This window comes from Hyla sarda, chromosome 10 (genome assembly GCF_029499605.1).
Source record: "Hyla sarda isolate aHylSar1 chromosome 10, aHylSar1.hap1, whole genome shotgun sequence".
In the NCBI taxonomy this organism is placed as follows: domain Eukaryota; kingdom Metazoa; phylum Chordata; class Amphibia; order Anura; family Hylidae; genus Hyla; species Hyla sarda.
This window is the reverse complement of record NC_079198.1, coordinates 35,166,091-35,181,232: the sequence shown is the minus strand read 5'-3', so window position 1 is coordinate 35,181,232 and position 15,142 is coordinate 35,166,091. Positions and strand designations below refer to the sequence as shown.

General features: G+C 45.4%; 1 protein-coding gene across 3 annotated transcripts in view; it reads left to right on the top strand.

Moving 5' to 3' along the window:
• Window positions 1–15,142, top strand: part of GRIK4 (glutamate ionotropic receptor kainate type subunit 4) — a 454,975-nt gene that overhangs the window by 207,846 nt on the left and 231,987 nt on the right. The window lies entirely within an intron of this gene.

Here is a 15,142-nt window from a genome sequence, read left to right as displayed (position 1 = left end):
TTTATAAAATGTTACAAAAAAGCAGAAATTTTGCGGATTTTTTTTTACGTTCACGCCGTTCACAGTACGGGATCAGTAAATTATATTTTAATAGTTTGGACATTTACGCACGTGGCGATACCAAATATGTGTATTAATTATTATTTTTTACACTTTATGGGGGTAAAATGGGAAAAAAGGACATTTTACATTTTTATTGATTTTTAAAACATTTTTAACTTTTTTTTTTTTTTACTTTCATTTTTACACTTTGATAGTTCCCATAGGGGACTATCTATAGCAATCGTTTGATTGCTAATACTGTTCAGTGCTATGCATAGGACACAGCACTGATCAGTATTATCGGTGATCTTCTACTCTGGTCTGCTCAATCTCAGACCAGAGCAGAAGACCCCAGGAGAGGGCTGGAGCAAGGTGAGGGGACCTCCGGCCGCCATGGTGGATGATCGGATGGCTGCTGAAGCGCTGCGGGCGATCCGATCATCCATTCAAAGTACCGCATTGCCGCAGATGCCGTGATCTGTATTGATCACGGCATCTGAGGGGTTAAAGGGGTACTCTGCCCCTAGACATCTTATAAGATAAGATGTCAGATTGCCGCGGTCCTGCTGCTGGGGACCCCCAAATCGCCGCTGCGGCACCCTGCTATCATTACTGCACAGAGCGAGTTCGCTCTGCGCGTAATGACGGGCATTACAGGGGCCGGAGCATCGTTACGTCACGGCTCCGCCCCTCGAGACGTCACGGCCCGCCCCCTCAATACAAATCTGTGGGAGGGGGCGTGGCGGTCGTCACATCCCCTGCCATAGACTTGCATTAAGAGGGCGGGCCGTGATGTCATGAGGGGCGGAGCCATGATGTCACACTGCTCTGTCCCCTGTATCGCCCGTCATTATGCACAGAGCAAACTCGCTCTGTGCAGTAATGATTGCGGGGTGCCACAGTGGCGATCCCGGGGGTCCCCAGCAGCGGGACCCCGGCGATCTGACATCTTATCCTCCTATCCTTTGGATAGGGGATAAGATATCTAGGGGTGGAGTACCCCTTTAATAGCAGACGGGACCTGACGGACATGACACGAGCACCGCTCCGGTGCTCACGGTCAAGACGGAGCGTAAATGTAAGCCATGGTGCGTTACATACCACGGCACCATGGCGTACATTTACGTCCATTGTCTTTAAGGGGTTAAATAAGTGTTTACACCTGCACCCTGTCTTTATGTATCAGCTCCTCCCTTTGTTCCCTGCTGGATCTTTGTTGACTTGTACCCTAGAGAAAGCATACTGTGTTCCTGATTTCCGTGTACCTGATCCTTGTTCCGATACCTGACCATGCACCTGTGCCACCTGCCTTGACCTACTGCTACCTTGACCTTGTTTTGCCAGTTTCCTTTTGTTCCATGCCACATCCCAGCAACCTGTGTGGACGAGTCATGCCAGGAGTAGCGACCTTAGACTCCGCTCCCTAGCATGGCTCACATCATCATCCACACAGGCCCAGAGGATCCACCACCTGCCGTGACCCTTACATTTATCACACATCGTGAGACTATATATGATAAATTTTGCACATGTCTGCCAAAAAAAGCCGCAACAAAAGTGACTTCAAAAATAAAATAGAAAACAACTTTGTGATAAATCTGTCATAATCTTTAATCATAACTGAGCTTCTCCATGCCCTTTATCAATGTTATTGCCTTTCTATAAACTATTTCCAATTAGGTCATCTTTATAGCCAACAAGTATCAGGGAAATAAATTTCAGCATGAGGTTGTATTAATACTTTTTAAAGCAGTAATATTGTACGCCTGTCTCTTTCAATATGGGAAATATATATATCCTGCTGGCATTGAAGCAGTAGTTTACTATGCCGTGCTGTTATTCAGTATATGATTTATGAGTACACCCAAAGCCTTCTTCACTAGTGTATTCAGCCTTGAAGAAGATTAGACATTGGTTCATCATAAAATGAGTTTATTTATAGTATCTCAGCAGAGATACCAGTACATGTTTACATACAGTAGTTATACCTGGGCATATACCTGTAATTTTCCTAGATTTACCTTGCAACCTGTGATAAAGGGTGAATACGGATTATTATTCCCCAGATGCATGACTTTTTGTTACTTACCTCACCTGTTTTCAGTTCTGCGCTCTCCCCACAACTCCATTCCCTTTAGCCAGCAGTATTGCCATAATGCAATATTTAAACCTTGTGTTTCTAGACAATTTTTGGCTTACAGGGAGGCTCAAAAGTGGTTGCTCCATCTCCCTAATGCTTATACACCACAATACGTCAACCATTTTAATCCTGTCCTTTTATATTGCTTATAAATTAGAGAAAGAAAAACTGATAGTAGCGTAACCCACACTAACTTAGCGTAAGTAGCGTAACCCACACTGCTTATACAGAGTAATGTTATGCTTATTCCAATGCTGTTCACCTTTTTGTTTTGATAAGTGGCCCTGGAGTCATGGATTGAAATTCAGATATTTAAATTGCCTTTTTTGGTGCATTGGGGGGTTCTCTAGCCTCTTGGTGCACTGTTGCCATGGCCACCCACATCGGCCCTGTGCTTAACCCCCTTTATAAATATTCAGTTCTCTTTCTATAGCACATAGCCGAAACGTGTTCTGACATCACCACCGCGGATAACCCACACCACCTGCATACATAGTACGGTCGAAAAAAGACATATGTCCATCAAGTTCAACCAGGGAATTAAGGGGTAGGGGTGTGGCGCGATATTGGGGAAGGGATGGGATTTTATATTTCTTCATAAGCATTAATGTTATTTTGTTCCATGAATGTGTCTAATCCTGTTTTAAAGCTGTTAATTGTTCCTGCTGTGACCAGTTCCTGAGGTAGACCGTTCCATAAATTCACAGTCCTCACGGTAAAGAAGGCGTGTCGCCCCTTGAGACTAAACTTTTTCTTCTCCAGACGGAGGGAGTGCCCCCTCGTCCTTTGGGGGGGTTTAACCTGGAACAGTTTTTCTCCATATTTTTTGTATGGGCCATTAATATACTTATATACGTTATTCATATCCCCCCTTAAACGTCTCTTCTCAAGACTAAACAATTGTAACTCCTTTAATCGCTCCTCATAGCTAAGATGTTCCATGCCCCATATTAGTTTAGTCGCGCGTCTCTGCACCCTTTCCAACTCCGCAGTGTCCCTTTTATGGACAGGTGCCCAAAACTGAACAGCATATTCCAGGTGAGGCCGTACTAATGCTTTATAAAGGGGGAGTATTGTGTCCCTGTCCCTTGAGTCCATGCCTCTTTTGATACATGACAATATCCTGCCGACTTTGGAAGCAGCAGCCTGACATTGCATGCTATTCTGTAGTCTGTGATCTACAAGTACACCCAGATCCTTCTCTACCCGTGACTCTGACAGTTTAATCCCCCCTAAGACATACGATGCATGCAGGTTATTAGTACCCAGATGCATAACTTTACATTTATCCACATTGAACCTCATTTGCCAAGTGGATGCCCAGACACTTTGTCTATCCAAGTCATATATTAACTTATGCACATCCTCTATAGACTGTACCGTGCTGCAAAGCTTGGTGTCATCTGCAAAGATAGAAACAGAGCTGTTAATGCCATCCTCTATATCATTGATAAATAAATTAAACAACAGCGGGCCCAGTACTGAACCTTAGGGTACACCACTAATAACCGGGGACCAATCAGAGTACGAATCATTGACCACCACTCTCTGGGTACGATCCATGAGCCAGTGTTCAATCCAGTTACAAACTAAAATTTCCAAACCCAAAGACCTTAACTTACCTGTCAGACGTCTATGTGGGACAGTATCAAACGCTTTAGCAAAATCCAGAAACACTATATCCACAGCCATTCCTCTGTCAAGGCTTCTACTCACCTCTTCATAAAAGCAAATTAGATTGGTTTGACAACTTCTATCCTTAGTAAACCCATGCTGGCTATCACTTATAATACAATTATCCCCTATGTATTCCTGTATGTAATCCCTTATAAGTCCTTCAAACAATTTACCCACAATGCACGTTAAACTTACCAGTCTATAGTTTCCTGGGGAAGACCTAGAGCCCTTTTTGAAGATTGGCACCACATTCGCCTTGTGCCAGTCCCTTGGCACAATACCAGACACCAGAGAATCTCTAAATATCATGAACAGGGGTACAGATATTACTGAACTTACCTCTCTAAGAACTCTTGGGTGTAGTCCATCCGGCCCTGGGGATTTGCTTACATTTATATCACTTAACGTACCTTGTACAATCTCTACATTAAGCCAGTTCAGTACATTACATGATGTGTTACCAGCACTGACCTGGCCAATGTCAGCTCCTTTTTCCATAGTGTATACAGAACTAAAGAACCCATTCAGTAGCTCCGCTTTCTCTTGATCGCCTGTGACAACCTCCCCATTATCATTATTAAGGGGTCCTACATGCTCTGTCCTTGGTTTTTTTGCATTTATATATCAAAAAAAATATTTAGGATTAGTTTTGCTTTCTTTGGCCACCTGTCTCTCGTTTTGAATTTTTGCTGTTTTTATTACATTTTTACAGATTTTATTAAGCTCTTTGTACTGTTTAAATGTTATCGCTGACCCATCAGATTTGTATTTTTTGAAGGCTATTTTTTTGTTGTTTATTGCTCTTTTAACATCATGTGTCAGCCATGTAGGATTTAATTTTAATCGTTTATATTTGTTCCCCTTTGATATATATTTAGATGTATAGTTATTTAGAGTTGATTTAAAGATGTCCCATTTACCTTCTGTATCAGTATTTGACAACACCTCCCCCCAGTCTATGTCCTGCAGTGCAGCCCTCAGCCCAGGGAAGTTTGCCTTTTTAAAGTTATATGTTTTTGCCTTCCCCGCCTGTCTTTGTTTTCTACATTTTAAGTCAAAAGTAACTATATTGTGGTCGCTATTACCAAGGTTTTCCCGCACAGTTACATTACCAACCAGCTCTGCGTTGTTGGAAATGATCAGATCCAACAAGGCATCACTTCTTGTTGGGTCCTCCACAAACTGGCCCATAAAATTATCCTGCAATAAATTTAGGAATTGTCGCCCCTTTGTAGTTTTAGCCAACCCCGGACCCCAATCTATATCTGGATAGTTAAAATCTCCCATTATTACCACTGTACCTGCCCGGGCGGCCCTCTCTATTTGTTTATGAAGCCGAACTTCTATCTCTTCAGTGATATTAGGGGGTCTGTAGATTACCCCAAATATTATTTTTTCAGTATTTCCCTCCTTTTGTAATTCTACCCACAGTGATTCCACCTCCTCAAAATCATCACACACTATGGCATCGTTCACACTGACTTTCATACCACTTCTTACATACAGACAGACTCCACCACCTTTTCTGTTCATTCTATCCTTGAGAAACAATGTAAACCCCTGCAGATTAATGGGATTGCTTTGGTTGCTATACTGCTACACCTGGAAGCTGGAAGCAGAATGGCTCCCCAACAGCAACCATAGAAGGGAATTTACATATTTAAATGTTAATCCATAGCTCTGAACCAGTGCCACTAATCCGCACTTTTACCGTGTATAAGCAGGTTAGTGCAGGTGATTCTGCTGTCAGTTTCTCTGTAAGCAATAATGCTTTGAGATACCCCCATATATTAGTGGACTATTTGGATTATGAATCATAGACCACAACTCCCTAGATACAGTAATTGAGGATCAAGGATTCAACCCAGTTACAAACAGCAATGCGTAAACATTTACTTTAAATGGGTACTCACATAAAAAAAAAATTTTTCATTAAATAGATTATGTAAAAAATAAATGTTTCTTATATATTTTATTTTACAAAAATCGTGTTATATGTGTTTTTTTTACGTTTGTAAACCTGGCCATTAGGTGTCGCCCTATATGGCTCAGGATTACTTTCCCCCCCCTGACGTTCAGCATGTTCGGACCAACGCTGGACGGGCAGGGTGGCACAGCGTGGTCCGGAACGCACGTTCACATGAATGAGGAGAGGGAGATGCAGGCGCGCAAGCGCTGTGCTCGCTCTCTGCCTGTTTCCCATACAGGCAGAGAGTGAGTACAGCCCTTATGCGAACGCGGGCCGCGAAATTTAAATATCCCCGCCCCCTGCATCTCCCTCTCCTCATTCATTGCAGCACGTGAGCTGCAGGAGAGAGAGGAGATGGGCGGAAGAGAGCCCCGGCCAGGCTTCAGATGACGTTGCACCTTCCAGGGCCGCCCACTTCCTGCCCTCACCAGAGAGCTCAACTCTGAGCTCCTGCAGCAGTTCAACATAAGGTATTTTTATGTGGATTTGTTGAAATATCAAGACAGGGCTAGATGTAGTTAGTGTCAGGGACAGATGGGAGGGGGAATAGGGAAATTTAATTTAGTGATAGCTACTCTTTAACTAAAACAAAATCCAGAAATACTATATTCACCTATGCCTCATAGCAAGAAATTACTTATTATTATAAATTTTTTGAAAAATTCAATTTGTCTGTTTCGGCCCAAATTTATTAGTCACGAATCGCTTAATAAAAACAGCTATTTCTGGCCTACAGAGAGCCTCAATGGGGTGTAGAACACTTTGCCTTGCTGTTACACATAGGTGTGTGCTGGGTTAGTTAAATAATACTGTTATACAGTATGACATGCAGATCAGAGGCGTCGCTATTAGAATCACTGTCGCAGAACGGCACAATGACAGAGCCTGGAGGTGGCATCAGTATGAGGAGACCATATAGTGGCTGAATGACACAGGGTGGAAGTGGTGGCAGCATAAGGAGACCATATAGTGGCTGAATGATACAGCGTGGATGTGGCGGCAGCATGAGGAGAACATATAGTGGCTGAATGACACAGCCTGGAGGTGGCGGCAGCATGATGAGAACATATCGTGGCTGAATGACACAGCCTGGAGTTTGTGGCAGCATGAGGAGAGCATATAGTGGCTGAATGACACAGCCTGGAGTTTGTGGCAGCATGAGGAGAGCATATAGTGGCAGAATGACACAGCCTGGAGTTGGCGGCAGCATATAGTTGCTGAATGAAACAGCCTGGAGTTTTTGGCAGCATGAGGAAAACATATAGTGGCTGAATGACATAGCCTGGAGGTGGCAGCAGCATGAAGAGAACATGGTGGTTAAATGACACAGCCTGGAGGTGGTGGCAGCATGAGGAGAACATATAGTGACTGAATGACACAGCCTGGAGTTGGCGGCAGTATGAAGAGAACATATAGTGGCAGAATAAGACAGCCTGGAGGTGGCATCAGCACGAGGACAACATATGGTGGCAGAATGAGACAGCCTGGAGGTGACAGCAGCAGTATGAGGAGTCCTGAAAGTGAGCGGGTGACAGAGTGTTGCGGTGGGTGGCAATACCAGTACCCGGTGGCGAAGGTGGGTAAAAAAAGAAGAACTTTGCATCAGATGTGTAGCATCAGGCGGGTGGCAGGATCAGAATAGTAGCTGAGGCAGGTAGGCAGAAGAAAACAGTCTCTTATGTAAAAGTGTTAGTGTGCCCTTTTTAAGATTAATAACACTTTCCTCGAAAAGTTGGAAGGGAACAACGTATTGTCCATTGTAGCAGGTGGGGGTAAAAACTTCCCTTGTATGGCCCTACTCTGGCCCTATTAATTCCCTTCTTGGTAAGTGTTACTCACCCTAAAAAGGGTGGTCCCACACAGGAAACTCTCTATTTCCACCTAAAAACCCTGGAAAATGGCAGTGTTTGTAGGGGGAAGTAGGGAGAGGTTCCTGTGTGAGGCCACCCTTTTTTAGGGCGAGTAACACTTGCCAATAAGGGAATTAATAATGCGAGAGTAAGGCCTTACAGAGGAAGTTTTTACCCCCACCAGTTACAATGGACCATACGTTGTTCCCATCCATTTTTAGAGGTTGGTGCATCACATCAATACTTTTTGTAGGTGGCACATGGTGTTTTTTGCACACCTTTCCTTTTTTTTTTTTTTAAAACTTTTGAGTATACATATTTTATCCTAAGAATATTATTAAAAGTTAAGTTTTACGTAATGCATATCCTCCATGCTTACTTGTGTTCTGATGCAGAGGAATGTCTGTAACTGGGGAGCAGTGCCTGAAATATGTTTAGCACTTTCCATATTTGTGAAGTGTTGGTGTAGCGCCATGATCAATCTACTCTGATGCATCAGGCATTGGTGGGTTGAAATCCTGGCTGATCCATGCCTGATTCATCTTCACAAAGGTCAGTCTCTCCACAGCTTTTCCAGGGTAAACTCTGCTAGTTGCGGCCACAAATCAAGTTTGGCTGCCCAGAAGTCCAGCGGATCTTCAAGGTGTGTTGGCATGTCAAGGTATGCCACCACCTGCTGGTTCAGGTCCTGCTCCAGGTCAACCTGCTGCTGATTAGTTGCTTCACTATGCGGATGAAGAAAGCTACTCATCAGAGACTGTATACTCAGGCTGTTGCTGATGGAGCTGGTACTGCTCCTGCCACCCCACCCCTCACCAGCAGCCCTGGCAGTGGAAGGTGAGCGCAGAGGGCCCCCCGAGTCAGACCTGCGAGAGGATGGACGATGGTGCAGATAGGCATTGGCCAACTGACTACGTAGAATGTCTCTGTAGTAGGTCAGTTTGTCCTCCCTCTCAGTGGGTGTAAAAAAAGGCCCCCATTTTGTGTCGGTAGCGAGGGTCCAAAAAGATGGAGAGCCAGAAGTCATCCCTCAGCCAAATGGTGACAATTCGGTGGTCACTACGCAAGCAAGTGAGCATGCATCGCTCCATTTGTGCAAGTGACTCTGAGGGACTCCCTGCCTCCATCTCCACTGTGTACTGCCACTGTGTGTCTGGGTCCTCTTTCCTTCTCATAACCCTCTAGCTCCTCTAGCTGCTTTTGCTCCTCTCCTGTCAGATGACTAGAAAAACCGCCCATCTCGCGAAACCTAAACTGTGCTTCACTGTGCCCCTCCTCCAGTTCAGCTCCCACAGGGCTTATGTGGCCGCAAGATATTGGCGCCACGTCTCCAATGCTCTGACCAGCCATTGTTTCCAACACTTATTGTAGTAGATGAAGCAGTGGAATTACGTTGTTCAACACATAATCCTGACGACTGTCTAATAATGTGGCTTCCTCAAAGGGCCTGAGCCAAGGGCAGGTATCATGTATGAGCTGCCACTGGTTGACATTGAAGTTCCTCTGTCTGCTTGGATCATCAAGAAATCGATGATGGCTTTTCTCTGTTCGTATACGCGGTCCAACATATGAAGGGTGGAATTCCAACATGTGGAAACGTCGCAAATCAGACTGTGTTGGGGGATGCCGTTCTACGCTGCAGCTCAAGGAGGGTGTACTTTGCGGTGTACGAGTGGCTGAAGTGCATGCACAGTTTCCTTCCCATTGTTAGGATGTATTGCAGATGGGGGGAACACTTCAGGAACCACTTGACAACCAGATTGAACACGTGTTTTGTCACCCTTGACAAAGGTGATTTATCACCGAAACGTCGGGTGGGCTGGTAGTTAGTTTTGAACAGTGGAGGGAAAAAAAAGTGTTTAGAGCATAGGTATACTCTGCGCCTAAGCAATATAAGCAATATAAGATCGGCACGGAGAATTACATACTATAAGCTCCATATACAAAGAGAGGAGTAATCACAGCTCCCTAATACCATAACCTCCACTGACAATTTTAACCATTGTGTGAAGGGGTAATATTTTAACAAGTTAAGAATAAAGATTGTTTTTAAGGGGGGTTCTAGTGAAGGGTTTAATCCCCGCGAGGGGGTAACCCCTCAAAGGTTGTTGAATTTATGATTTGCCCTGTTACCTCCAGGGACATATTTTGTGGATAAAAAATGCAGGGTGCATGTCTCAGGCTTCCTTGTCGCAGTGCAGACAAAATGTTCTTCCCATTGCCGGTCACCATTTTTCCCATTTCCAGTTTTCGTGGAGTAAGCAGTTCCTCACCCATGTGACTCCGTTCACCAAGGCAAACAATCGAAGAACAGCATGACACTGCTTTGCTCTGCACACTTGGTATTCTGGAGGGGCACTGAGACACGTCCGTGCAGTGGAAGGTGAAGATACGGTGGAGGATGAGGAGGCGGAGTCGGACACTGTCACAGGACCAACGGCCTGAGAGCATGGAGGCAGAAGTGGGGTGACCTGTCCAAGTTTCTCTTGTGGCTGTGCAGGAACAACATTCACCCAGAGGGCCGTAAAGGACATGTAATGTCCTTGACCTCAGTTACAGCTCCACACGTCTGCGCTGCCGTGCACTTTGGTACACACCGACAGGCTCAAAGACTGGCTCACCTTCTCTTCTAGATGTTTGTGCAGTGCTGGTACTGACTTTTTCACAAAGAAATGATGGCTTAGGACTCTCCACCTCGACTTGGCACAAGCCATCAGTTCTCTAAAAGGTGCATAGTCTACCACTTGAAAAGGGAGTGACTGCAGCACCAGCAACTTGGACAGGAGCACATTCAGCTTCTGCGCTGTTGGATGAGTGGGTGCATACTGTTGTCTCTTGGGCATGGCTTGGCCGATGGATTGCTGGCGGAATGACTGACACAAAGTAGGAGGAGCAGGATCATCTGGAGTGACAGAAGATGGTTATGACACACAGCTCCCTTCGGCTGAGGTGGTGGAGCCTTGGCTGGCTGAAACAGGCTGGATCACCACATTGGAGGCACGGTTCTCCCAGGCCACTTTATGGTGACGCTGCATATGTTGACGCAGGGCCATGGTGCCAACATTGGGACCCTGTCTATGCTTCACCTTCTGCCGACACATCTTGCACGTGGCTATGTTAACCTCCTCCGGATGCTTGATGAAAAACTGCCACACCGCCGAGTAGCTGATTTACCCACCAACAGTCCACACTGATTGACTGCTACTGCCACCGACTCCAGGAACCCCTGTTTCACTACCTCCCGGGAAGGTAGGCTGCTGTGAAGCAGGTGGTCTACCCCGGGCACGTTTGGCTCCAGACTTCCCACTTCTGCCACCATGCTGACTGACAACCATGCTACCACCTTGCTGGCTCAGTTGCTGCCTCACGGGCAACTTTCATCCCTCTTCTCCTGATGATGATGAAGCCCCTTTTGCACCCGGCTCCCAAGTGCAATCGGCTTCATCATCATCGAGTTATGTCTGCACATCACTGATGTCCTCAGGTTCTTCAACAGTGTCTGCTTCAGTAGCTTGAACGCTCTCAATACCACCTCTCCTCATCACTACTTGCCCGCCTAGTGGAGGAAGCGGTGGATGTCTCCTCCACTTCTTGGCTGGGCATTAGCTGCTGACTGTCCTCTAGTAGATCTTCCTCACTAACTAGTGGAGCTGAACCCACAGCATAAGATACTTTTGTGGGGGAGGGAACAGCATAGGACAGAGGCAATGGGAGGACAGGGACTACTTCCAGGCCATGCCAACTGAGGGTTGTGTCTGAGGTACCCAACAACTGGGGGTGTCAGATGTCACTTGTGGGGAAGTGGATGACCGTGTTAACCAATCGATGATGTCAGATGGGTTGCTGGTCGAGACACGACCGCTAGCTGATATCGCAAGCTCAGGCCGCTCGCTGCGACTCCTGCTGCCACTAGCCCCTAGTCTGCTGTGACCTTTGCCTGCACCTGATGAATTTAGGCCTCTGCCACTCCTCTGTTCACGTCCTGGCATGTATGAGGGGCGTACGAAATGCTCCACTACGCTTAAAACAATATTTGTCTACAACACCAGCAGGTGTGTACTTTTGGCTGGCCTTCCAAAGAATCTAGGCCCTTAAGACTTTAACAGGAAAAATATAGTACACCACTGAGATGTACGTATATGGCATGCACTTATGAGGGGAGGACAATGCGCTCCACTATGCTTAAAACAGTATTTGTCTACCACAACAGCAGTACACACCAGTGCTGCAGTAAACAGTGGCTGTGCACCACACCCAAAATTGCACTTTCTCTCTCAATCTCACTCCCTTCCCTATCAGTGCTTCTAGGCTGGATTTGGGCTTGAGGTGAAACGCTGCTGTAATAAAGCTTTTCTGTGCAACACATACTGCTCTCTGTCTTTCTCTCTCTGCAACAGAATTCTGATGTGACTGGTAGGGGAATAGCTGCTGTAAAAATGCTTTTCTGTGCAACACACAGTATTGTCTGTCCCTCCCTCTCTCTTTCTGCAATAAAAGGCTGAAGTAACTGGCCACAAGATGGGTGCCGATTATATAGGGCTGTGATGTCACAGGGGTGGCTGGCTGATGATAGGCTGCATGCTGCGTGTGATTCAGGGTCATCCCGCCTACCCTTGTTCCCACCTTCCCAGGATTCCTTGCCCCATGTCCTTGCATGTGGATCTGTCATTTTAGATGCCCTGGAGCCTGGACCGCACTACATGGAGTTTAATGAAGCGATGATTCACACGATCGAATCGCAGCGATATTCGCATTCGCTGCTAATCAAATTTTTCCTGAAATTTGTAACGAATTCGGATTCGTCAGATTCGATTCACTCATCCCTAGTTTCAGCATCAGGAGTAAGGCCAGTCACCGGGAATCTGCATACCAAATCCTGATGAGGTAGTACTTGGTACCTTTACAGATAGCACATTGTGTCCTTGGCTACCCTTCCTTATGCTTTAGAGGATGCCCTGATATTTATTTGGTGAACATGCCCTGAGATAGCCCACTTCTGTTTGGTCTTGCTTATATGGTTTAATCAATACTTTTTTCAATGCCATCCCATAGCCTTGACCTAACTGTAGGATGGCCTTCTTTTTTTTATTAGTCCAAGAGTCTTTTTTTCTTCTTCTTCTTCCTTTTTTTACTTTCTTTATATGTGTGTCTTGTCCCCTCTGTTTCTTATTTTCTGTCTCAGATGTTGTTAATCCTCCGTACTGAGGCCGACAGGCTCTCTTAGCTAACTTGTTTTACTAGTTGCAATTGTTTATACTGTTCTTACCTGATTTCTTTGATTTCTATATATTTTTTGAATTATATTGTGTACATTATGCCATGTCATTAGAGATGAGTGAAACGAATCTGAATTAGTTACGAATTACATAAAAAAATTCAACTCGTAACGAATCTGAATATTGCCGTGATTCGATAAAACAAATCGCTTCATCAACTCCATTTTGTGTGGGCCAGGGGACATAAAATGGTGGCTACACATGTGATGACATGGGGCAAGAAATTCTGGGAAGGTGGGTAGGAGGGATCACTCTGAATCACATGGTGGCATGCAGCCTATCAGCAGCCAGCAAACCCTGTGATGTCACAGCCCTATATATTGGGCAGCCATTGCTTAAGACAGGCATTTCTCAGCCTTTTAGCTCAGAGAGCAGACTGTGTGTTACTGACAATGACAATACAGATCTTATTCTTCACAGCAGCGAATCCATTCACCTATAGCCTGCATCACTGCAGGCAGGCTGACAGGCAGGGACAGTTTAGAGTGTGAGAGAGTACACTTATTTTTGGTGCAACCTTTTAGCAGCGTATTATCCGCAAAAAAGTGAAATATATACACACTCAGCAGTTCTACGTTTTTTTCTGGTTAAAGCTCATAGGGGGCAGTTAGTGTGAAAGCACTAAAAGACTTCCGCACTAGATTGTTACGCTTATATCTGGTGCAACCTTTTAGGGGCGTATTATCCACAAATAAGTGAAATATATACGCACTCAGCAGTTCCACGTTTTTTTTCTGGTTAAAGCTCATAGTTTTCAGTTAGTGTAAAAGCACTAAAACACTTAAGCACTAGATACATAGTAACATAGTTCATAAGGTTGAAAAAAGACCAGAGTTCAACCCTAATGAGTCCCTACTGAGTTGATCCAGAGGAAGGCAAAAATCCCTCATACTCGAGGTAAAAATTCCTTCTTGACTCCAAATATGGCAGTCAGAATTAATCCCTGGATCAACCTTCTGTCCCTATAGATCTAGAATCCATAACCTGTAATGTTATTACTCTCCAAAAATGCGACCCCTTTTAAATTCTTTTACCGAGTTAACCATGATCACCTCCTCAGGCAGAGAATTCCACAGTCTCACTGCTCTTACAGTAAAGAATCCTCATCTGTGCTGGTGTAGAAACCTTCTCTCCTCTAAACATAGAGGATGCCCCCTTGGAGGTAATCTCTAAAAAAAAAAAAAACAGTTTGACGAGGCGCTGCTCAGTATTCGGTCGGAAAAGAAGGACTCGAGCAGCACAGGACAATAAAAACGTTATTGGTATAGCAGGGACAACGTGTTTCGGCATCCACTGATGCCTTCCTCAGGTCTCACAGTTCTAAAAGAATAGATACATATAAACACATGTAAAAGTTGTGCTTCTTCTGGAAGGATAGAGATGGAGTAATTTAATATATATAAAATAGGTATGAAATAAAAGTAACCACAGGGTAAGTTTAAAAGGAAACGGATCCGCTTGCTGAAATTTCCGGGGCGCTGGGTGGGTGATGGTGTGTTCATGTTACTTTTAAGCGGAAAATTATTACTTTAAAAAGGCTGTGGTGCCGCCGGAATCAGTAGTGTGCGACATAATTACGAGCTGGATGCTGGAAACTGATATATATATATACACATCACCCTTGTTGAGATACAGTCCTGGGTACAAATAGATCATGGGAGAGATCTCTGTAAGGTTCCCTGATATAGTTATACATAGTTATTACCGTATTTATCGGCGTATAACGCGCACTTTTTAGGCTAAAATTTTTAGCCTAAAGTCTATGTGCGCGTTATACGCCGATACACCCCCAGGAAAGGCAGGGGGAGAGAGGCCATCGCTGCCGGCTTCTCTCCCCCTGCCTTTCCTGGGGTCTAGAGCCCTGCTGCCGGCCCTTCTCTCCCCCTGGCTATTGGCGCCGCTGCCCGTTCTGTCCCCCTGACTATCGGTGCCGGCGCCCCATTGCCGGCGCCGATAGCCAGGGGGAGAGAAGCGGCGCCGACAGCCAGGGGGAGAGAATGGGCAGCGGCACCCATTGCCGACGCCGCTGCCCCGTTGCCTCCCCCCATCCCCGGTGGCATAATTGCCTGTTGCCGGGGTCGGGTCCGCGCTGCTTCAGGCCTCCGGCGTGCATCCCCTGCGTCGTTGCTATGCGCTGCACGGCAAGATACACAAAGTCTGTTTCTAATCTGTTACCATTAAAACACAA